This window comes from Hyperolius riggenbachi, chromosome 1, assembly GCF_040937935.1.
Source record: "Hyperolius riggenbachi isolate aHypRig1 chromosome 1, aHypRig1.pri, whole genome shotgun sequence".
NCBI lineage: Eukaryota > Metazoa > Chordata > Amphibia > Anura > Hyperoliidae > Hyperolius > Hyperolius riggenbachi.
Genome location: NC_090646.1, coordinates 13610341 through 13631758, shown reverse-complemented (window position 1 = coordinate 13631758; position 21418 = coordinate 13610341). Strand labels below are relative to the sequence as shown.

At 42.5% G+C, this 21418-nt stretch overlaps 1 protein-coding gene across 1 annotated transcript in view; it reads right to left on the bottom strand.

Moving 5' to 3' along the window:
* Positions 1 to 20319, bottom strand: part of LOC137562405 (uncharacterized) — a 428020-nt gene extending 407701 nt beyond the window's left edge. Inside the window, exon 1 of the mRNA XM_068273776.1 lies at positions 20305 to 20319. The gene's annotated coding sequence lies outside the window, so the exon portion shown is untranslated. The remainder of the gene's footprint in view (positions 1 to 20304) is intronic.
* Positions 20320 to 21418: the final 1099 nt, after the last annotated feature.

Genomic DNA, 21418 nt, shown 5'->3' with positions numbered 1-21418 from the left:
TCCAGACAGGTAGGAGTTGAGCCAGGAGTGTGCTAGGCCCTTGATTCCCAGTGTTGAGAGGGTCTGGAGAAGTAGGGTATGATCAACAGTGTCGAAGGCAGAGGACAGATCTAGGAGTATTAGTACCGAAAATCTGCCTTTGGCTTTAGCAGCTAGGAGGTCATTGGCAACCTTAGTGAGAACGGTTTCCGTAGAGTGTTGAGGGCGGAAGCCAGACTGGAAGGGGTCCAACAGGGAATTAGCAGAGAGAAAGTTAGACAACTCTGAGTAAATGTGGCGTTCCAGCAGTTTGGAGGCAAAGGGAAGGAGAGAGACTGGGCGGTAATTAGAAAGGGCCGTAGAGTCTAAAGAGGGTTTTTTGATTAGTGGTGTTATGATAGCTTGTTTAAATGAAGAAGGGGAAGTGCCAGTTGAGATGGAAAGGTTAAACAGTGTTGTTAAAGCAGGAATGAGGGGGGAGGAGACCTGGGGGATAAGATGAGAGGGAATAGGGTCTGAGGCGCATGTAGTAAGATGAGCTTTAGAGATTAGTGAAGAAAGACGCTGTTCAGTTAAGGCTGAGAAGATTGTTAGCGGGGAGGAGGTATGAGTGCGTGAGTGGTTATGTGGAGAGGGATAGTTGATAGTAGGGGAGCTGCCGGACAGAGAGGAAAAAGGAAGAGGTGATTGGACCGGTGAAGAGGGTTGCTTTAGAAAGCTGTTCTGTAGTGTTTCAATTTTGCTCACAAAATATGCTGCAAAGTCTTCTGCAGACAAGCTTGTGGTTGTAGGGGGAGGCGGGGGGTGGAGAAGAGAGCTACAGGTGTTTAAAAGTTGTTTAGGGTTATGGGATTGTGAAGAAATAAGTAGAGAAGTATGACTGCTTTGCAAGTGAGAGAGCGTCCCTGAGCTGGAGCAGCGTGTTTTTATAGTGGGCGAAGTTATCTGCATTGGTGCTTTTCCTCCACTGCCGTTCTGCTGCCCTGGACTGTCTTTTCAGTTGTTTGATCGGTTCAGTCAGCCAGGGCTGTCTGTTGATGCGGCGGGGGAGGAAGTTGGTGAGAGGGGCGGCTGTGTTCATGACAGCGGTGACTGTGGTGGAGTAGTAGATGGATGCTGACTCCGGGTCAGTGTAGGATGACAGGGAGCTCAGGGGTTTTAGAGAGTCAGCTAGGGAGCAGAGGTCGAGGTTGCGATAATTCCTGCATAAGCGTGATGGCTGCACTACAGTAGTTGGAGGAGGCAGGGAGGGGCTGATTGTAAAAGTTAGGAGATTGTGAACTGAAAGGGGGAATAAAGAGTTATTAAATGTGGAAACTGGGCAGATCGGGTAAAAACTAGGTCCAAAGTGTGGCCATCTTTGTGGGTGGAGGTTGAGGACCACTGGGAGAGGTCATAGGATGAGGTGAGTGAGAGGAATTTTGTTGCAGTGGAACAGTTAGTGTCTATGGGGATGTGAAAGTCCCCAATGATGATGGAAGGAATGTCAGTGGATAGAAAGTGGAGAAGCCATGTTGAAAAGTGGTCAATGAAGGTGGAGGCTGGTCCAGGAGGCCGGTAGATGACAGCAACCTGGAAGTGGTGAGGGGAGTAGATGCGGACAGCATGAACCTCAAAAGAAGAGAAAGCCAGAGAAGGTGCAGGTGCAAGCAGTGTAAAGGAGCAGTGTTCGGAAAGAAGAATTCCCACCCCACCCCCATGTTTGTCACCCAATCTAGGTATGTGGCTAAACTTGAGGCCACCGTATGAAAGGGCAGCTGGAGACACAGTATCAGATGGGGTTAGCCATGTCTCAGTGAGCCCCAGGAAGGTGTAAGCATTAGTGATGAACAGATCATGGATGTGGGCTAGTTTATTGACTACAGAGCGTGCATTCCAGAGGGCCCCAAATATGGGAGGGGGAGAGCTGGGAAGGCAAGGAATGGTGATCAGGTTACATTGGTTAATGTGCGTGGAGGAGTGAGGACGGTCAGTGCGGAATGTGGTATTTACCAGAGTGCAGTGTGGTCTGGGAGAGGGTCCTGGATTGGGTGATATGTCCCCAGCAGCCAGCAGAAGTAGTAGGCAGAGATAAGAGAGGTGAGGATGTGATTTGTATGTGACAGAGGGCTGTTTAAGAGATGTGGAGGAAGGTATGTGTGATTTGAGAAATAAGAATAGTTCATGAGTAGAGAGAAGAGAAGATGGTAGGAGAGAGGGAGCAATGTAGATGTTATTGCTGGCAGCGGGAGGAGTGAGTGATGTAGGTATTTTAAGTAGTGGGGCTGACAGGATAATGGCTGTAAAGAGGATAGTAAACATTTTGCAAATTGGTGTGTGTAAAATTAGGGAAAGGAAGTGTCAGAGTTAAAGAGTGCAGGGTAGTTTGTGTGAATTTATCAGGTGTATGTGGATGGTTGAAATGAGGGTAGTTCAGGGATTGATAAACATGAGCTGATGGTGGAAGTCAGGGAAGCCAAAGAGAAGAGATCATACCAGTGTTAGATCAGCAGATGAGCAGCCATGGAGAGTTTTGTGTTTGTTCTCATCTGTTCTCTTCTGGTTCAATTCTGGGCTAATTCGGTGTATCTTATACACCCTTAAAGATATGCCCTTTAAGATTATGCCCTGCTGACCAAAACGGTCTGCTGACCTTAGAGGTCTACTAATATAGGCCCTAACTGAGTTTATAGTTAAAAGGCAGACTGCTATCAGGTGAGAATTGGCCAATTTGTCTCACAGGGGCAGGGCTAGTCAAGCATATGCAAAGGCTCTATTGAATAGCTAAGAAGTAGCAGGAAGTGGCTTAAGTTAATTATGCATACCATTTGAGAAAAAGATTAGCAATGCAGGATTCAGAGCAGTTCAATCAGTCAGGAAATATTGCATAGAGTCAAATGCTTACCATTTGAGAAAACGATTAGCAATACTACTACTAATACTACTACTACTACTACTAATAATAATAATAATAATAATTTCTAAATGCATATTAATTTTACTAAAACTTTAGTATTTAAAGAGAATCTGTATTGTTAAAATCGCTCAAAAGTAAACATACCAGTGCGTTAGGGGACATCTCCTATTACCCTCTGTCACAATTTCGCCGCTCCTCGCCTCATTAAAAGTGGTTAAAAACAGTTTTTAAAAGTTTGTTTGTAAACAAACAAAATGGCCACCAAAACAGGAAGTAGGTTGATGTACAGTATGTCCACACATAGAAAATACATCCATACACAAGCAGGCTGTATACAGCATTCCTTTTGAATCTCAAGAGATCATTTGTGTGTTTCTTTCCCCCATGCACTGAAGTTTCAAGCTGCTCTTTTCTTCCTGCAAACAGCTTTGCCCTTGTTTGTAAATCCTCAGTATGTGAAAGCCCAGCCAGCTCAGAGGAGGATTTATCCAACTTGTAAAAGATAAGAGAGAATAGAGAAGCTGCTCTAATCTAAATAACACACAGGCAGTGTGCAGAGAGGGGCCTGGAAGGGTGAGTTCATAGCAAAACCACAACACTGAAGAACTTGGCAGCCTTCCAGACACAGGCTGACAAGTCTGACAAGAGAGAGATAAGTTGATTTATTACAGAGATAGTGATAGTAGAAAGTGCTGCAGTTAGCCAGAACACATTAGAATAGCTTTTGGAACTTGTAGGATGATAAAAAACAGGATGCAATTTTTGTTACGGAGTCTCTTTAAAATATAATAATTATTTTATTGAAATCAGTAGAAATAATCTGAAGTTTTACTACAATGTTGGCTCTTCTGGTTGCACCTAACTTTCCGTCCTGTAATTTCAACAATAACAATTGCTACTTAATAAAATTGCTTATTAATGACCCTGTTTTTCAAATAACACAATCTGTAATTGTCAGTGGATATAATATTTATATCTCTGTGTCCCAGAGCAGCATCTCCAGGGACTCAGGTGACTTTGTTCTATAAACCGCAGGGTATAACGAGCTGCTGGAATCAGACAGTCAGAGACAGAGAGTGGGTGACTTATTTTCAGAGCCTGTAATGAGCGACAACAGTTGTCATTATGTAACATTAATTCCCGCTCTAATAATACCACTTTCAGTCTGGTAAGATGATGCAAAAATATTTTTAAAAAAATCCTGATTTAAATAAATATTAAAAACACAATTGTAGTTTGTTTCATTGAAATGGAACAGAAAACTTTCACAAATGTTCTTCAAGCCAAAGGTGGAATCTCAAGACAGAACATTTCTCTCTCAAATAAGACATCTCACTCAAAGTCAGGTTAAAAGAAAGGTATGTTTTTTCCCCTTTATGTTTTTTTCAGACTCGGTACTAACAATACATTGAACATTTATTTTTAGTGAGGAAAATATCAACATTTCAATCACATAATTTCTAAATTAGTAAGTGCTGCAAAAAGTGACTCAGGATGAAAAGTAGACACCTCACATACGAAATAATAGTAATAGTTAGGGATGCTCATTCGGATTTGACGGCATTGATATTTCCGTATTTCCGGCCGGAAATTGCATTTCCGCTTCGGCATGCGGAATACGGAATTTATAGTACGGAATTTCCACATTGCCGCCAAGAGGTATTTTTTAGCCAATCAGTGGACTTGGAATGAATGACCCAATCAGTGTAGCGGCCGGAACGTGGAAATCCGTGGAAATTGCTGAGCAAATTGGGCCGCTTAACCACTTCCCGACCGCCTAACGCACAGAGGCGGCCGGGAAGTGGAGCCCTTAAGGACCGGCTCACCCACAGAGGCGGCGGTCCATTTAAGGGCATGGGCGGAGCGATCGCGTCATCCGTGACGCGATCCTCCGCCGGCGCCTGTCACCGCTCGCTCGCCGCAACATCCCGCCGGCTATACGGAAGCGCCGGCGGGATGTTAACCCCGCGATCGCCGCATACAAAGTGTATAATACACTTTGTAATGTTTACAAAGTGTATTATACAGGCTGCCTCCTGCCCTGGTGGTCCCAGTGTCCGAGGGACCACCAGGGCAGGCTGCAGCCACCCTAGTCTGCACCCAAGCACACTGATTTCTCCCCCCCCCTGCCCCAGATCGCCCACAGCACCTATCAGACCCCCCCCTGCCCACCCCCCAGACCCCTGTTTGCACCCAATCACCCCCCTAATCACCCATCAATCACTCCCTGTCACTATCTGTCAACGCTATTTTTTTTTATCCCCCCCCCTGCTCCCTGCCCCCTCCTGATTACCCCCCACCCCTCAGATTCTCCCCAGACCCCCCCCCCAGACCACCCCCCCCTGTTTACTGTATGCATCTATCCCCCTGATCACCTGTCAATCACCTGTCAATCACCTGTCAATCACCCGTCAATCACCCGTCAATCACCCCCTGTCACTGCCACCCATCAATCAGCCCCTAACCTGCCCCTTGCGGGCAATCTGATCACCCCCCCACATCAATAGATCGCCCACAGATCCGACATCAGATCACCTCCCAAATCCATTGTTTACATCTATTCTCTCCTCTAAACACCCACTAATTACCCATCAATCACCCATCAATCACCCCCTATCACCACCTGTCACTTTTACCTATCAGATCAGACCCTAATCTGCCCCTTGCGGGCACCCAATCACCCGCCCACACGCTCAGATTGCCCTCTGACCCCCCCTTATCAATTCACCAGTGCATTAATTACATCTGTTCTTCCCTGTAATAACCCACTGATCACCTGCCAATCACCTATCACCCATCAATCACCCCCTGTCACCCCCTGTCACTGCCACCCATCAATCAGCCCCTAACCTGCCCCTTGCGGGCAATCTGATCACCCACCCACACCATTAGATCGCCCGCAAACCCGCCGTCAGATTACCTCCCAAATGTATCGTTTACATCTGTTATCTTCTCTAAACACCCACTAATTACCCATCAATCACCCATCAATCACCCCCTATCACCACCTGTCACTGTTACCTATCAGATCAGACCCTAATCTGCCCCTTGCGGGCACCCAATCACCCGCCCACACGCTCAGATTGCCCTCAGACCCCCCCCCCCCCCCTTATCAATTCGCCAGTGCATTAATTACATCTGTCCTTCCCTGTAATAACCCACTGATCACCTGTCAATCACCTGCCAATCACCTATCACCCATCAATCACCCCCTGTCACTGCCACCCAACAATCAGCCCCTAACCTGCCCCTTGCGGGCAATCTGATCACCCACCCACACCAATAGATCGCCCGCAGATCCGACATCAGATCACCACCCAAGCGCAGCGTTTACATCTATTCTCTCCTCTAAACACCCACTAATTACCCATCAATCACCCATCAATCACTCCCTATCACCACCTGTCACTGTTACCTATCAGATCAGACCCTAATCTGCCCCTTGCGGGCACCCAATCACCCGCCTACACGCTCAGATTGCCCTCAGACCCCCCTTTATCAATTCGCCAGTGCAATATTTACATCTGTCCTTCCCTGTAATAACCCACTGATCACCTGTCAATCACCTGCCAATCACCTATCACCCATCAATCACCCCCTGTCACTGCCACCCAACAATCAGCCCCTAACCTGCCCCTTGCGGGCAAACTGATCACCCACCCACACCAATAGATCGCCCGCAGATCCGACATCAGATCACCACCCAAGCGCAGTGTTTCCATCTATTCTCTACCCTAAACACCCACTAATTACCCATCAATCACCCCCTGTCACTGCTACCTATCAGATTAGACCCCTATCTGCCCCTAGGGCACTCAATCACCCGCCCACACCCTCAGAATGCCCTCAGACCCCAGCCCTGATCACCTCACCAGTGCATTGCTTGCATCTATTCCCCCCTCTAATCACACCTTGAGACACCCATCAATCACCTCCTGTCACCCCCTAGCACACCTACCCATCAGATCAGGCCCCAATTTGCCCCGTGTGGGCTCCTGATCACTCGGCCAAACCCTCAGACCCCCTTCCGATCACCTCCCCAGTGCATTGATTGCATCTATTTCCCCCTCTAACCACCCCCTGAGACACCCATCAATCACCTCCTGTCACCCCCCTAGCACTCCTATCCATCAGATCAGGCCCAATACAACCTGTCATCTAAAAGGCCACCCTGCTTATGACCGGTTCCACAAAATTCGCCCCCTCATAGACCACCTGTCATCAAAATTTGCAGATGCTTATACCCCTGAACAGTCATTTTGAGACATTTGGTTTCCAGACTACTCACGGTTTTGGGCCTGTAAAATGCCAGGGCGGTATAGGAACCCCACAAGTGACCCCATTTTAGAAAAAAAAGACACCCCAAGGTATTCTGTTAGGTGTATGACGAGTTCATAGAAGATTTTATTTTTTGTCAAAAGTTAGCGGAAATTAATTTTTATTGGTTTTTTTTCACAAAGTGTCATTTTTCACTAACTTGTGACAAAAAATAAAATCTTCTATGAACTCGCCATACACCTAACGGAATACCTTGGGGTGTCTTCTTTCTAAAATGGGGTCACTTGTGGGGTTCCTATACTGCCCTGGCATTTTAGGGGCCCTAAACCGCGAGGAGTAGTCTAGAAAACAAATGCTTCAAAATGACCTGTGAATAGGACGTTGGGCCCCTTAGCGCACCTAGGCTGCAAAAAAGTGTCACACATGTGGTACCGCCGTACTCAGGAAAAGTAGTATAATGTGTTTTGGGGTGTATTTTTACACATACCCATGCTGGGTGGGAGAAATTTCTATGTAAATGGACAATTGTGTGTAAAAAAATCAAACAATTGTCATTTACAGAGATATTTCTCCCACTTAGCATGGGTATGTGTAAAAATACACCCCAAAACGCATTATACTACTTCTCCTGAGTACAGCGGTACCACATGTGTGGCACTTTTTTACACCCTAAGTACGCTAAGGGGCCCAAAGTCCAATGAGTACCTTTAGGATTTCACAGGTCATTTTGCGACATTTGGTTTCAAGACTACTCCTCGCGGTTTAGGGCCCCTAAAATGCCAGGGCAGTATAGGAACCCCACAAATGACCCCATTCTAGAAAGAAGACACCCAAAGGTATTCCATACGGAGTATGGTGAGTTCATAGAAGATTTTATTTTTTGTCACAAGTTAGCGGAAAATGACACTTTGTGAAAAAAAACTATTAAAATCAATTTCCGCTAACTTGTGACAAAAAAATAAAAACTTCTATGAACTCACCATACTCCTAACGGAATACCTTGGGGTGTCTTCTTTCTAAAATGGGGTCATTAGTGGGGTTCCTGTACTGCCCTGGCATTTTAGGGGCCCTAAACCGTGAGGAGTAGTCTTGAAACAAAAATGACCTGTGAAATCCTAAAGGTACTCATTGGACTTTGGGCCCCTTAGTGCAGTTAGGGTGCAAAAAAGTGCCACACATGTGGTATCGCCGTACTCGGGAGAAGTAGTACAATGTGTTTTGGGGTGTATTTTTACACATACCCATGCTGGGTGGGAGAAATACCTCTGTAAATGACAATCTTTTGATTTTTTTACACACAATTGTCCATTTACAGAGGTATTTCTCCCACCCAGCATGGGTATGTGTAAAAATACACCCCAAAACACATTGTACTACTTCTCCCGAGTATGGCGATACCACATGTGTGGCACTTTTTTGCACCCTAAGTGCGCTAAAGGGCCCAAAGTCCAATGAGTACCTTTAGGATTTCACAGGATTTCCGCTAACTTTTGACAAAAAATAAAATCTTCTATGAACTCGCCATACTACTAACGGAATACCTTGGGGTGTCTTCTTTCTAAAATGGGGTCATTTGTGGGGTTCCTATACTGCCCTGGCATTTTAGGGGCCCTAAACCGTGAGGAGTAGTCTTGAAACGAAATTTCTCAAAATGACCTGTGAAATCCTAAAGGTACTCATTGGACTTTGGGCCCTTTAGCGCAGTTAGGGTGCAAAAAAGTGCCACACATGTGGTATCGCCGTACTCAGGAGAAGTAGTATAATGTGTTTTGTGGTGTATTTTTACACATACCCATGCTGAGTGGGAGAAATATCTCTGTAAATGGACAATTGTGTGTAAAAAAAATTAACAAATTGTCATTTACAGAGATATTTCTCCCACCCAGCATGGGTATGTGTAAAAATACACCCCAAAACACATTATACTACTTCTCCTGAGTACGGCAATACCACATGTGTGGCACTTTTTTGCAGCCTAACTGCGCTAAGGGGTCCAAAGTCCAATGAGCACCTTTAGGCTTTACAGGGGTGCTTACAATTTAGCACCCCCCAAAATGTCAGGACAGTAAACACACCCCACAAATGATCCCATTTTGGAAAGTAGACCCTCAAGGTATTCAGAGAGGGGCATGGTGAGTCCGTGGCAGATTTCATTTTTTTTTTTTTTTCTCACAAAGTGTCATTTTCCGCTTACTTGTGACAAAAAATAATATCTTCTATGAACTCACTATGCCTCTCAGTGAATACTTTGGGATGTCTTCTTTCCAAAATGGGGTCATTTGGGGGGTATTTATACTATCCTGGAATTCTAGCCCCTCATGAAACATGACAGGGGGTCAGAAAAGTCAGAGATGCTTGAAAATGGGAAAATTCACTTTTTGCACCATAGTTTGTAAACGCTATAACTTTTACCCAAACCAATAAATATACACTGAATGGGGTTTTTTTTATCAAAAACATGTTTGTCCACATTTTTCGCGCTGCATGTATACAGAAATTTTACTTTATTTGAAAAATGTCAGCACAGAAAGTTAAAAAAATCATTTTTTTGCCAAAATTCATGTCTTTTTTGATGAATATAATAAAAAGTAAAAATCGCAGGAGCAATCAAATAGCACCAAAAGAAAGCTTTATTAGTGACAAGAAAAGGAGCCAAAATTCATTTAGGTGGTAGGTTGTATGAGCGAGCAATAAACCGTGAAAGCTGCAGTGGTCTGAATGGAAAAAAAGTGGCCGGTCCTTAAGGGGTAGAAAGCCCTAGGTCCTCAAGTGGTTAAAAAGATAAACCAATCATACGTTAGCAACCATATCCAAGCGACCTATCACAGGCTATCCCACCCATCTTGTAGTATAGTAGACACCTCAAAACTAGGGGAAAGGGCATTGGATTTTACATTTTTTTATTCCAGGTTTATAGGTAATGGTGAAATTAAAATTTTGGGCTTGCTGTTGATTGAGCCTCTCTCAAGATCTAGATCTGTATAAACTTTCACAGGATGAGCAGCGCCCTCTATCCAATGTTTCCAATATTCAAAAACTAATTTTACCCCCAAGGAGTCCTTGGTTACCTATATCATAGTTCCATTTGGCAGACAGGAACGTTCTTGAGAAGAATGCACAGGGATGAAGTCACTTGGGGTTCCTTCAAAACTGGGAATGGGAAAGACTTGCCCCATGCCAAGCTTAAAAACATCAACTTCAAATATGAATGAAAAATGGTTTTTAAACTCAGAAAAATGACAGTTTATAAACCATTTACCTTTGCATTTTTAAATCGATTTTCTCAAAAACTACAAGGTCTTTTTTAACAATTCTTTTTGTGACTTGTACCCACTATTCCTCTTAACCTATGTAGCAATTTTGGTAGCTATAGCATGTACAGGAGCTTTGCTATTCACCGCCATAGTTGGCACAAGGTTACGCGTAAATTCATGCGTAATTACGATTAGGAACAATTAACAACGAAATGAATTAAGCGATCCCCCCTAAGCTTTGCATCACGATTACAATGCGTAATTGCGTATGAGCATAATTTCTGCTCACCACTAATCAGGATACACTAGGACAAGGCAGAACAAATAGCCTGTGTTCATTCTCTTACTGCTATGCAGTCCTGTGGAGGCCAATCCATGGTATCAACATTCTGCATTTGTTAGCAAGGTCAGTTAAGAGACTTGCCATGGTAGAAGAATTTCAGATAAAAATGTGAACCCCAAATACCATTGTAAGCATTTCAGATCCAGAAATCAAGCTAATCCGGACATGTGGAGTACTTGGCTGGGTTTGCAGCCAATCCTGGGTCAGAGATAACATACTCCAAAACAAAACCTTATGGGAGTAAAAAATATTTTTTTTTTCTAGTTCGGTGTATAGGTGGTTCTTTTGGAGTCAGGAACATAACTACATGGGAGCAGCCACTGCAACAACAGCGGTGGCCAGAGCTGTGAAGGAGCCCCAACTTCTACTTCACTACCCCCGATAAAAAGGCCATGCTTCATTTCCTTTCCTTTCTGTTTTTGGGGCTACACTTTTATGGGTGTGAAGGTTACGATGTCCGAACTTATTTTATAACCCTTGCAATATGGGCGTCCAGGCTACGTTGGTGAACATGGGGAAAGAGCATCAGAATGTTGCTGTGGAGCCCATAATTTATAGTTATGCCCCTGCAGTTTTTTGTAACTCAGCTTTTATATGGGTTCTGTGAATGCAGAGGAGAAATAAATTATGTCATCCAAAAACACAACTGCACATTGACCCATAAAGTCACAAAAAATATTGTTAACAAAGTCCTCTAAGACAGCTTGACCATTATAGAGACCAAAGGACATAACTGAACACTCATAATGCATCAGGCCAGGATTTGCATCACAAGAGCCTGCAGGCACAGGTGAGGAGAGGTTCCTTTTGCTAAATCTGTTGCTTAGTTTGGCACTGATATTTGCCTGGGGAAGCGAGCGCAAACCCGCGAAACGCGTTGCCTGTACTACTAATAAAATCTTTTGTTAATACAAAGATTTTTCGTCAATGAGGTAAGCTACCTTACCTCATTGACGAAAATGAGTTCTGGGTCACCATGAGCTGGCTGGTTAGTCTGTACCTCTCGGTTTACAAGCCCTACTCCATAGAGCCAAATTAATCCATGCCATGCACTGATGAGGATCAAACAATCCGAAACTCTGTACAATTTAACAAGCTGACACATCATTGCAATCCAGCGGTTCTGGAGGTGTGTTTAGCTTCTAAGGGTACAATGGTTAATTTGCATATATTCAGCAGTGATGCCCTGGGAGACATCTCAAGCTCACTCTAACCTGAATTATCGCAAATTCTTTCTGTTTTAAGAAAGCAAACTTTTGTTTTTCTTAACATCTTAGTAAGGGGGCTTTTAGGACCATTGTAGTCCCTTACACACCCCAATGAGTTCTGGGTCACCATGAGCTGGCTGGTTAGTCTCTACCTTAAATATCTTGTCATTTTTAAACTGGTTTTAAATGCTTTTATAAACCACCAGGACACTTTTTTCACCTAAATTGTGCATTATATACCCCATACGTCACCCTTCTGAGGGGTGGGGACAGCACATACGTGGTCTGCACCACAGTGGACATCTGTCTTCTTTCTTTTACCAAGGAAAGCGACCGCATCCAGGTCCCTAGTGACCTCCCCGAGTGGAGTCGGGTTTATTGTTTCGACCTGCTTCCTGAGGTCGGTTGCCCCTCTGCAACCCACCTTTGTGAGTAGTATCTTACTTTTCAACTATTTCCAATTACTTTGACGTACTCCACCATTGGGCTCCCACTTTTGTCTCCTGTGTCTTTTTTCTAGTGGTGCCTTGACACCCACATCCCACTACTGTAGGCACAGATGTCATGGCACCCTAAATATTGCACTTCATGAACCTAAAAAGCCCCACCGAACCGCACCACAAGTGCGCTGGCTGGCCTGATCACGTCTCCCTTACTTTGCTTGCCTGTCAGGTAGCTACAGAATCAGAATCAGCTTTATTCGCCAAGTACGCACCTAGAATTGTTTTTGGAACACATGGCATGGCTGTTGAACTTAATAAGGTTCCCCTTATTATTAGGTAGCCAGATGTACCCTCAGTATTTAGTAGCTAGAGGTGTCTCCAACCTAAGGGAGATCTCATCAGTGGAATGCCGAGACCAAGGTGAGTAACCTCCCATTTACACTCAGCTCAGAACTCTGCCTAGGAAAGGAGTGAGGGAGGAGCTCAGGTAGGGGGTGATCCATCTTTCCCTTATCAGGCGCCTGTAGGCACGTGCCTACAATGCCTAATGGTAAATCCGGCCCTGGGTGGCATGGTTCCAAAAAGGAGATCTGTAGGACCATCACATGGTCTAGGAGCCTGAGCCCTAGGATAAAAAACATCCACAAATTCTTTATAGCTCCCTGTCAACCAAATAAATCCCATGGAGAGGAAGCAATTTGAGTTAATGCTCTTGGTATTTTTTTTGTCTGTATCTCCTAGCATTACATCTGTATTGTTGTTCTAATAAAAGTGGATGTGATTATTAAGATACAAGACGTCTGGAATGGTTCTGCAATCTGCCTGAAGCTGTCATATCGGTGAATCTCTGCTGTCCATTAGGGAAGCTCATTCAGATTCCGCGGAAATGCAATTTCCGAAATTCTGATCGGAAGTTACATTTCCGCATAGGAATGCGGAAATCGGTAATGCAAGTGCGGTAGGCTGATTTCCGCTGGAAGTCGTGGAAATTTCTGCCGACTTTAACATAGATTTTCTCAAAAACTGTAGGATCTTTTTGAAAACTTTTTTTGCATCTTGTTCACAAGATTCAGTTTAATAAACCCTAAAAATTTGGCTTACGGGGGCTTTGCTATTAACTGCTAAAGTTGGCAGATTTTTACTGTAATGTAAAATGCAGAAAATCTGCATTTGCCTATTTTCTGCACTTTACATTACAGTAATAATCCGCCGATTTTAGCGGTTAATAGCAAAGCCCCCATAGGTAGAAACACCAAATTTTCAGGGTTTATTAAACAGAATCTTGTGAACAAGTTGCGAAAAAAAAGTTTTCAAAAAGACGTTATTGTTTTTGAAAAAACCGATGTTAAAGTCGGGCGGAATTTCCGTGATTTCCGGGCGGAAATTCCTTATTGCAATGCGGAAATTGGTAGCGGAAAGTGGAATCGGTAATTGGCAATGGCGGAATGCGGATTTACAGCGGGATCGGAAATTGGCATTTCCAACCATCCCTACTGTCCATGAGGTGTCATAAGGAACCCCAGGTAGGCGGTTACTAAATCAAGAACTGAAGTCAGAATATACACCCATGGCTTTAAAGAACTCTTCTAAGGACAGAGCCTGGAGACCCTGAAATGGGTTTAAGGCCTATGAGGACTGTGGGTCCCCTGGAGTAAAGAGGTTTCAAGAGCAAATTCCAGAGCTCCCATACCTAAAGCAATGAGACATACCCAAAAGTACATCCAGGAAGCATTTATAAAATTACTAAAATGGCTTCTTAAAGGCAGAAAACTTTTCTGGCAAAGTCCGATGCACTTGAAGCGGTAAAAAACCCTGACATAATATTCAATAACAATATGTTTTCCCACTTTTTATATGATATACGGTTATCCTATTTGCATTTGTGCATAAGTATTATTATTCATTTAGAAATTACAAGTTCCCAAACGTACAGTTCTTTGCTTTGAGAGCTGACTTTGTATTTTTGTATTTTATTCATAACGTTTTTATTCATTATGTAATGAAGTCAGAAATGCTTTGAGTGTCTGTCTGTGTCCAGGAGCTTCTGCACAGTCAGAGAATGTGTCACATTCCCCACTTGATACAATTAAGTAAACACAAGACAACATTATCTAAAGTTCGGATGCGTTCAGATTTCTCTGCACTGAACTTTTAAGCCCTGTGTGTAACCCTTTGAATGCTGTTCTAGTAAAAAAAAATGCTGGTAGTATAATATATGCTGTAAATAATTTTTTAGAGCAAAGAAGAAATGCTGGGTTTCATTCTGCTTTAAAGTGTTTTTGAGCCCTTCCTTGCTAAATCAAATAAAGCTTAATTTCTCATTTCCTTTCAGAAATGACGCAATTAAGTGCTTGGGAATTATGCTGCCTGGTGATTTGTCTAGATTATTTTCTCCTAATTATCTGCCCTTGTTGAGTTCTATAAATAAGGATTTGGAAGGATGGGTGGGGGGGTGTGGTTTCATGGTTTGGGCGTATAGATATTATTAAGATGAATAGATATTATTAAGATGAATAGATATTATTAAGATGAATAGATATTATTAAGATGAATGTTCTGCCTAGGTTAGTGTTTTGTATGTCTATGTTACCGATCTGTGTGCCTGCAACCTTTTTCGGATCCCTGAAATCCATTTTTATCCACTTTATCAGGCAAAACAAGGTCTCAAAGTAAGCTTATGGGACTTTCTGATCTAAAGATTTTTTATCGAACTTGTGTATTAGTGAGGCTTTTTGATTGGCCATATGGGGGAGGTGTGAAGGGATGGGTTAAAATAGAGAGGAGTTTAGTGGAGAAAGAATTGGCGGATGCTTTCTGGCTGCCTGGGATTTTCAGGGATTTACCGCAGTGGACTCCATCTTGGGTTAAAAATGTATTAAGATTTGGGATCTGGTTAATAAGAAATATGGTTGGGCTGATGTGATATCTTCTATGTTGCCTTTAGTGGGGTTCTCTTTTTTTCCACCTGGAATGGAGAGAGGGTTTTTTGGACTGTGGGGGGATGGAGGTAGAACAAATTTAAAAGATATTTTAGTCAAGGGAGAATTGAAATCTTTGGCTAGGATCCAGCGGGAATTTGACCAGTTTTCATTTGATTTTTGCAGACACAGGCAACTGAAACATTTTTGGGTGGAGAAGAAGGGAAATTTCTGCAGTAATTTGGATTTGACACATTTTGAAAAACTTTCTGTGGGGACTCCTCCTGTACATCTGATATCTTTATTATACATAATGTTCATTTTGAAATTTCAATAATTTTTATTGATACTTTTCTTTTAAACATGGGTTGGCAGTTACAGTTACATATATCATCCAAACGATGTTTTAACGGTTATATATAAATCATGACAATCATAACATTCAAACACTCAAAATGATCATATCAGTATGTGCAATTGTGGAGCAGATATCATTGCTTTATCATAGGTTAGTATTTGCGTTGAGTGGGTGCATAAATCCTTTGTGTACCTTTGTGTTGGTTTTGCCATTATCTATGGTTAGGTTCAGGTATATGTAGATATGATCAGGGAGAGAAAAGGAAATTGAACAGAATAGAAAGAAAGCTAAATCAACCAGACAACTTAACCGTATCTACTCTAACAGAGGGAGTAGGTCTGATCGCTAATCGATCTTAATCGGTTTTGTGTAGATTAAAATGGTCCTAGTGGGCAATTGTTGATGATGTTATTAATATGCCTTAGTCTTACACTCAAAAACCGTAGCAGAGCCACTAGGTTTGCTTTAACCATAAGTAGGTTTGTGTGCTTTGCTCCTAAGGTGGTGCATCAATTGTTTTTCAAAGGTCTGCTATTCTAGGTATGTGACAGTGGTGCGGTGGTGAGAGCTGTTGGTTGGTTTGGTTAGTAGGAGGGGCTCATTTTTGGTAAAGTTCTTGTTTATTGTGTCGGTTAGTTAATGACCTATCAGTCTATTAAGGTGTGCGGAATGGATGTTTTGCTTTTGATTCTTGCTGTGATAATGTTTTCTTGGGTTATATTGGCATTTGTACTGGCGATAATTTGAGGAATATTTGGCAAGTGGTCAGTGTTCCAGTTGCTTAGTACTAGTTGTTTTGTTACTAGTAATAGGTGTGAAATTGGGAGTCTGAGGTTGTGTTCGAATTCATTGACATCACAGTGGAAAATAGCCAAAGCTGGATCTGGGGGGATCCGTCTGTTTGTCATATCACTAATTTTCATAAATACTTGGCCCCATAGATGGGATACTAGGGGGCATTCCCACAAGATGTGGTATAGTGTTCCAATTTTGCCGCATTTCCTCCAGCAGAGTGGGGACTGTTTTTTAAAAGTGGCTAGTTTACGGGGTGTAAGGTACCAATTGCAGAATATCTTCAATAGGGTTTCTATGTGTGTGGAGCAGTGGGAGTATCTTTTGGTGTTGATAATGCTTCGCTGTAGTGTTTCAGGTGAGATTTCTATTTTAAGGTCCTGTGACCATTTCTTGTATGGTTTCTCTGGAGACGGTATCTGGGTAGGGGACTCTATGAGAATAGAATACCACTGAGATAGGCCTCCTTTTAGTATGTTAGGTGATTTTAAATATGCTAAGATATGGTTTGGGAGGGCTATTTGTTTGAGTTTATTCGAAGATAGGTAATGGGTAATTTGTAGGTGCGTTAAGAATTCTGAGGCTGGAAGTTGGAATCGGTCCACAAGTTGGTTGAAGGGGACTGGGTGGTCATTGATAAAGATTTCTTCTATATATTTTATTTTGGAATCTATCCATCTAGACAAATTTAAATTCTCTATAAGTAGTGAGAGGGCAGATATGGGGGATTTGATGTGGATGTCAGATGTGATTTTTTTCTTAGTGAGGTGATAGTATTGCCATGCTTCCAGAGTCGCTAATATCGTAGGTGGAAGATCTTTAAGACTGGAATAACCATTTATTTTGGCTACTAGGATATCGGGTAGTGGATGTTTGGCTAGTTTGTGTTCTATTTCTACCCATGGTTTTATTTTAGGGGATGCCCACCAATTTTTAGACAGATCAAGTGTCGCTGCCAAGTGGTATTTTTCTAGATCAGGTAGGCCAAAGCCTGAGGTTTTTGTTGGTTTTGTAAGGATATTATTTGATATTCTGTGGGATTTCTCCCCCCATATGAATTTAGAGATTAGTTTTTTTATTTCCTGGAAGAAGGGCTTAGGAACTGGGATGGTGACCGTCCTGAAGATATAAAGGAGTTTTGGTAAAACTGCCATTTTTAGTTCTGAGATTTTCCCTAGAATGGAAAATTCAAATTTTTTGATACGTTCAAGGTCATTCCTAATAGTTGGTATGAGGGGGAGATAATTATACTTATATAGCTCTGTGGTTGAGGAGGGAAGATTGATTCCTAGATATGGGAGTGTATGGTCTGCCCAGGGAAAGGGATAGGATTTGGTTATTATGTTTTTTTGTGAGGGTGATAGGTTGCAGGGTAATATTAATGACTTGTTCTCATTAACTTTATAGAGAGAGGTTAATGAGAATTCCTGGAGTGTTTTGCGGATGTGGTTAAGGGAGGTGATTGGGTCCTCTACGCTTAGGATGACATCGTCGGCGAATAGGCCTATAGAATACTTTTGATTGTTGATATTAATGCCTTTGATGTTTGGGTTAGTTCTTATTTTGGTAGCAAGCGTCTCCATTAGTAATACGAAGAGGAGAGGAGATAAGGGGCACCCTTGGCGTGTGCCATTAGTGATGGAGAATGGCTCTGATAGGTAACCAGCAATACTCACTATTGCCGAAGGGTGAGAGTAGAGGGAGAATACTGCATCTAGATAGTGACCCCCAAATCCAAATTTCAACATAGTTTGCCTCAAGAAACCCCAATGGACTCTGTCGAAGGCCTTCTCCGCATCCAAAGCTAGGATGAGAGAGGGCCTCCGACAGAGCCCCATGTAGTGCAGCAGATTAATGATCCGCCTAGTGCCATCAGGAGCTTCTCTACCCCTGACAAAGCCCACTTGATCCATATCTATTAGGGAGGGGAGAATGTTTAATAATCTATTGGCCAATAGTTTTGCATAGATTTTTGTATCACAGTTGAGTAATGATATGGGCCTGTAGTTAGCTGGAAGTGCTGGGTCTTTCCCAGGTTTGGGAATTACTGTTATGTTTGCAGTTTGGAATTCTGGGGGCAGATTTTTGGAGATTATTATGGAGTTAAATAGCTTTGTCAGTTTGGGAGTCAGGATTGTTTTGAAGTGTTTATAATATTCGTTGGTGAAGCCATCAGGCCCTGGGGATTTATTAGATTGGAGTTTTGACAGGATCCTGTGGACTTTGTCGTGGGCTATGGGTGCGTTTAGAGTGGCTATCTGGTCTGCTGTTAATTTGGGAAGGTTGATTGAGTCTAAAAACTTGCTAATAGTCGTTGGAGATGGTTGGGGGGTGTTTTCATCTTTGTTGAGATTGTAAAGTTTGCTATAGAATTTACTGAATGCATTTACTATTTCCTTTGGGTTGGTAATATGGTCATCTTTAGTAGGGTAGTTGAGGAATGCTATTTTGGTTTTCTCCCTGGTATGTTTTAATTGTGCTGCTAGTAATTTGCTGGCCTTATTGCTTTGTGAGTATCTTATTAGTTTCTTCCTCTGTAGTAGAGAGTCATATGAGTAGGCTAGTTCCTCTTGAAGGTTTTGTCTAAGTATGAAGATGTCATTACTAGTTTTGGGGGATGTAATATTTTTGTTGGATACTTCCAAAGTTTTGATTTGGTTTAATAGTGAGGTAATTTTTAAGTCTTTGAGTTTCTTCTGTATAGAATTTTGTTGTATGCAGATACCCCTGATAACGGCTTTATGGGCGCTCCAAAGAGTGTTTTCTTGTACCTGGCCATTGTCGTTTAGTTCATAGAAGTCACTCAGCTTAGAAAGGATAATTTTGTGGGAACTGGGGTTGGTCAAAAGGCTGTTGTTAAGCCTCCATGGGGGTCTAGATCCAGTTGGAGTTTTAAGTGATATAACGCATTGGATTGGGGCGTGATCTGACCAGCCGATTGTACCTATGCTGGTTGATATAAACTTTTGAAGTGAAGATAGATTTGTCAGGAAGAAATCAATCCTCGAGTAACTTCTATGAACTAGTGAAAAATGGGTGTAGTCCCTCTCTGAGCTGTGTTGTGCTCTCCATGGGTCGATCAGGTTTTCTTATAGCAAAATCTTATGTAGGGAGGGTCTTTGTCTAGTTTTTTGGTTAGATAAATCGAGTGGGGGATAGCAACATGTGTTAAAGTCCCCTCCAATAAGAAGGGTTCCTTGGATTAGGGGTTTAGCTTTTTTTAGTAAGGAGCGAAAGAAGGCTAATTGGCCTGTATTGGGTGAATATGCATTTATCAAGGTGAATATATTGTTATTGATATTGCATACCAGAATTATGTATCTGCCTTGGGGATCACTTATTTCCGAAATTTTCTGGACTGTCAATGCTGCATGCATAGCTATGAAAACCCCTCTTTTTTTTTTTAGTAAAGTTGCTAAAGATGATATTTAATGCAAATCTGTATTCCTCAGCGCTGAGACTTCAAACTCTTCTGTTGTTATAGCCTGTAGTCACCCAGTGCTTATAGTACACAGTGTCCACCACCAAGGGACAAATCACAAGCCAGGCTAAGTAGTTTTCAACAACAGGGAGTTACAATCTTTATTTGGCAATATTCATAAAAACATTACTTACATTGTGGGTCCATGCAAACTGGACCCGAACTGCATAAAAAAGCATATAAGGTATTTGCACTGACAAGTGTCAAAGTGCACCTTATCACACCATTCAATGGTCGTTTTCACAGAGATAGCCCGTCTCTCCTTCCCTACCAGGTTTCGGCCTTATGCCGTCATCAGGGGATATGGAGAGCAGGCACAAATAGGGCTATTATATAATGAATAGTGGTAATTACCTTAAACGTAGTACATCAGTGTTCCCATCTGCATTACCCCTATAGTGTCCATAAACTCCATTAGAGATACCTCATTGGATGAGCAGTGTCATGTGACAACATTCCCCAACCTACGTGATAGGCCAGGAGCTCAAGCAGCCATGATTGGGCACCACACAGTCATGTGACAGTGTGACATCACTCCTATACAAGCATTGGTCAGAAAACGATCAGCTGACCTGCTTACAATATCTGGCCAGTAACTCATGCATATACATGGCCGGCTACTTATGGAGTCATTAGGGGGTATAATTATAAGTGCGGTGATGCGCGCTAATGATGCGCGCGCATCCGCATATTCTGCACAAAACATAATGGAAAGCCTCATCTCTAATGCGGAGATACACGCGACCAATGCGCGCGCATCCGCATCCTGGCAAGGGGCATTATGGGGAACGTAGTCCTTGGTGCGATGATGCATGCTACCAATGCGCGCGCACCCGCATCACACACTCACATCAGCATACCTAGAGCATTGTGGGGGATGTAGTTGCAAATACAATAAGATGTATAGAATCAGTGTGCGCACCCCTATCAATCACAATGGTACATTATATTCTCAACAGGTGTACACATAAAATAGTGAGTCTAAAAATAAAATAAAATAAAATAAAATACTTTAAAACGATCTGTATAACATATACACTTACGTGACCATAGTTATGTCAAATGTTGCCATCTAGTGGAGAATCAAGTTTTTACATCTGAAACATATATAGGCATACAAATCACATTCTTAAAATTGCATTCTTAAAATTATATTCACGAATTATCAATAAAACAATTAATGCTAAAATCAACATTCAGTCCTCTTGGTTTCAGAGTTTTCAATTTATAAATCCATTGATTTTCTAATTGCAATAGATCTCTGTCTTTATTCTGTCCTCTCCACTTGTTAGTCACTTGATCAATAATACAGAAATTCATTCCACTAGGATCCTTATTGTGGTGTTCTTTAAAGTGGTTGGGGACCGAATGATCTACCTCACCTTTCTCAATATTATGCACATGTTCATAAATCCTCCTTTTCCCCTCCCTAGGTGTATGTCTGTGTGTGTGTGTATGTCTGTGTGTG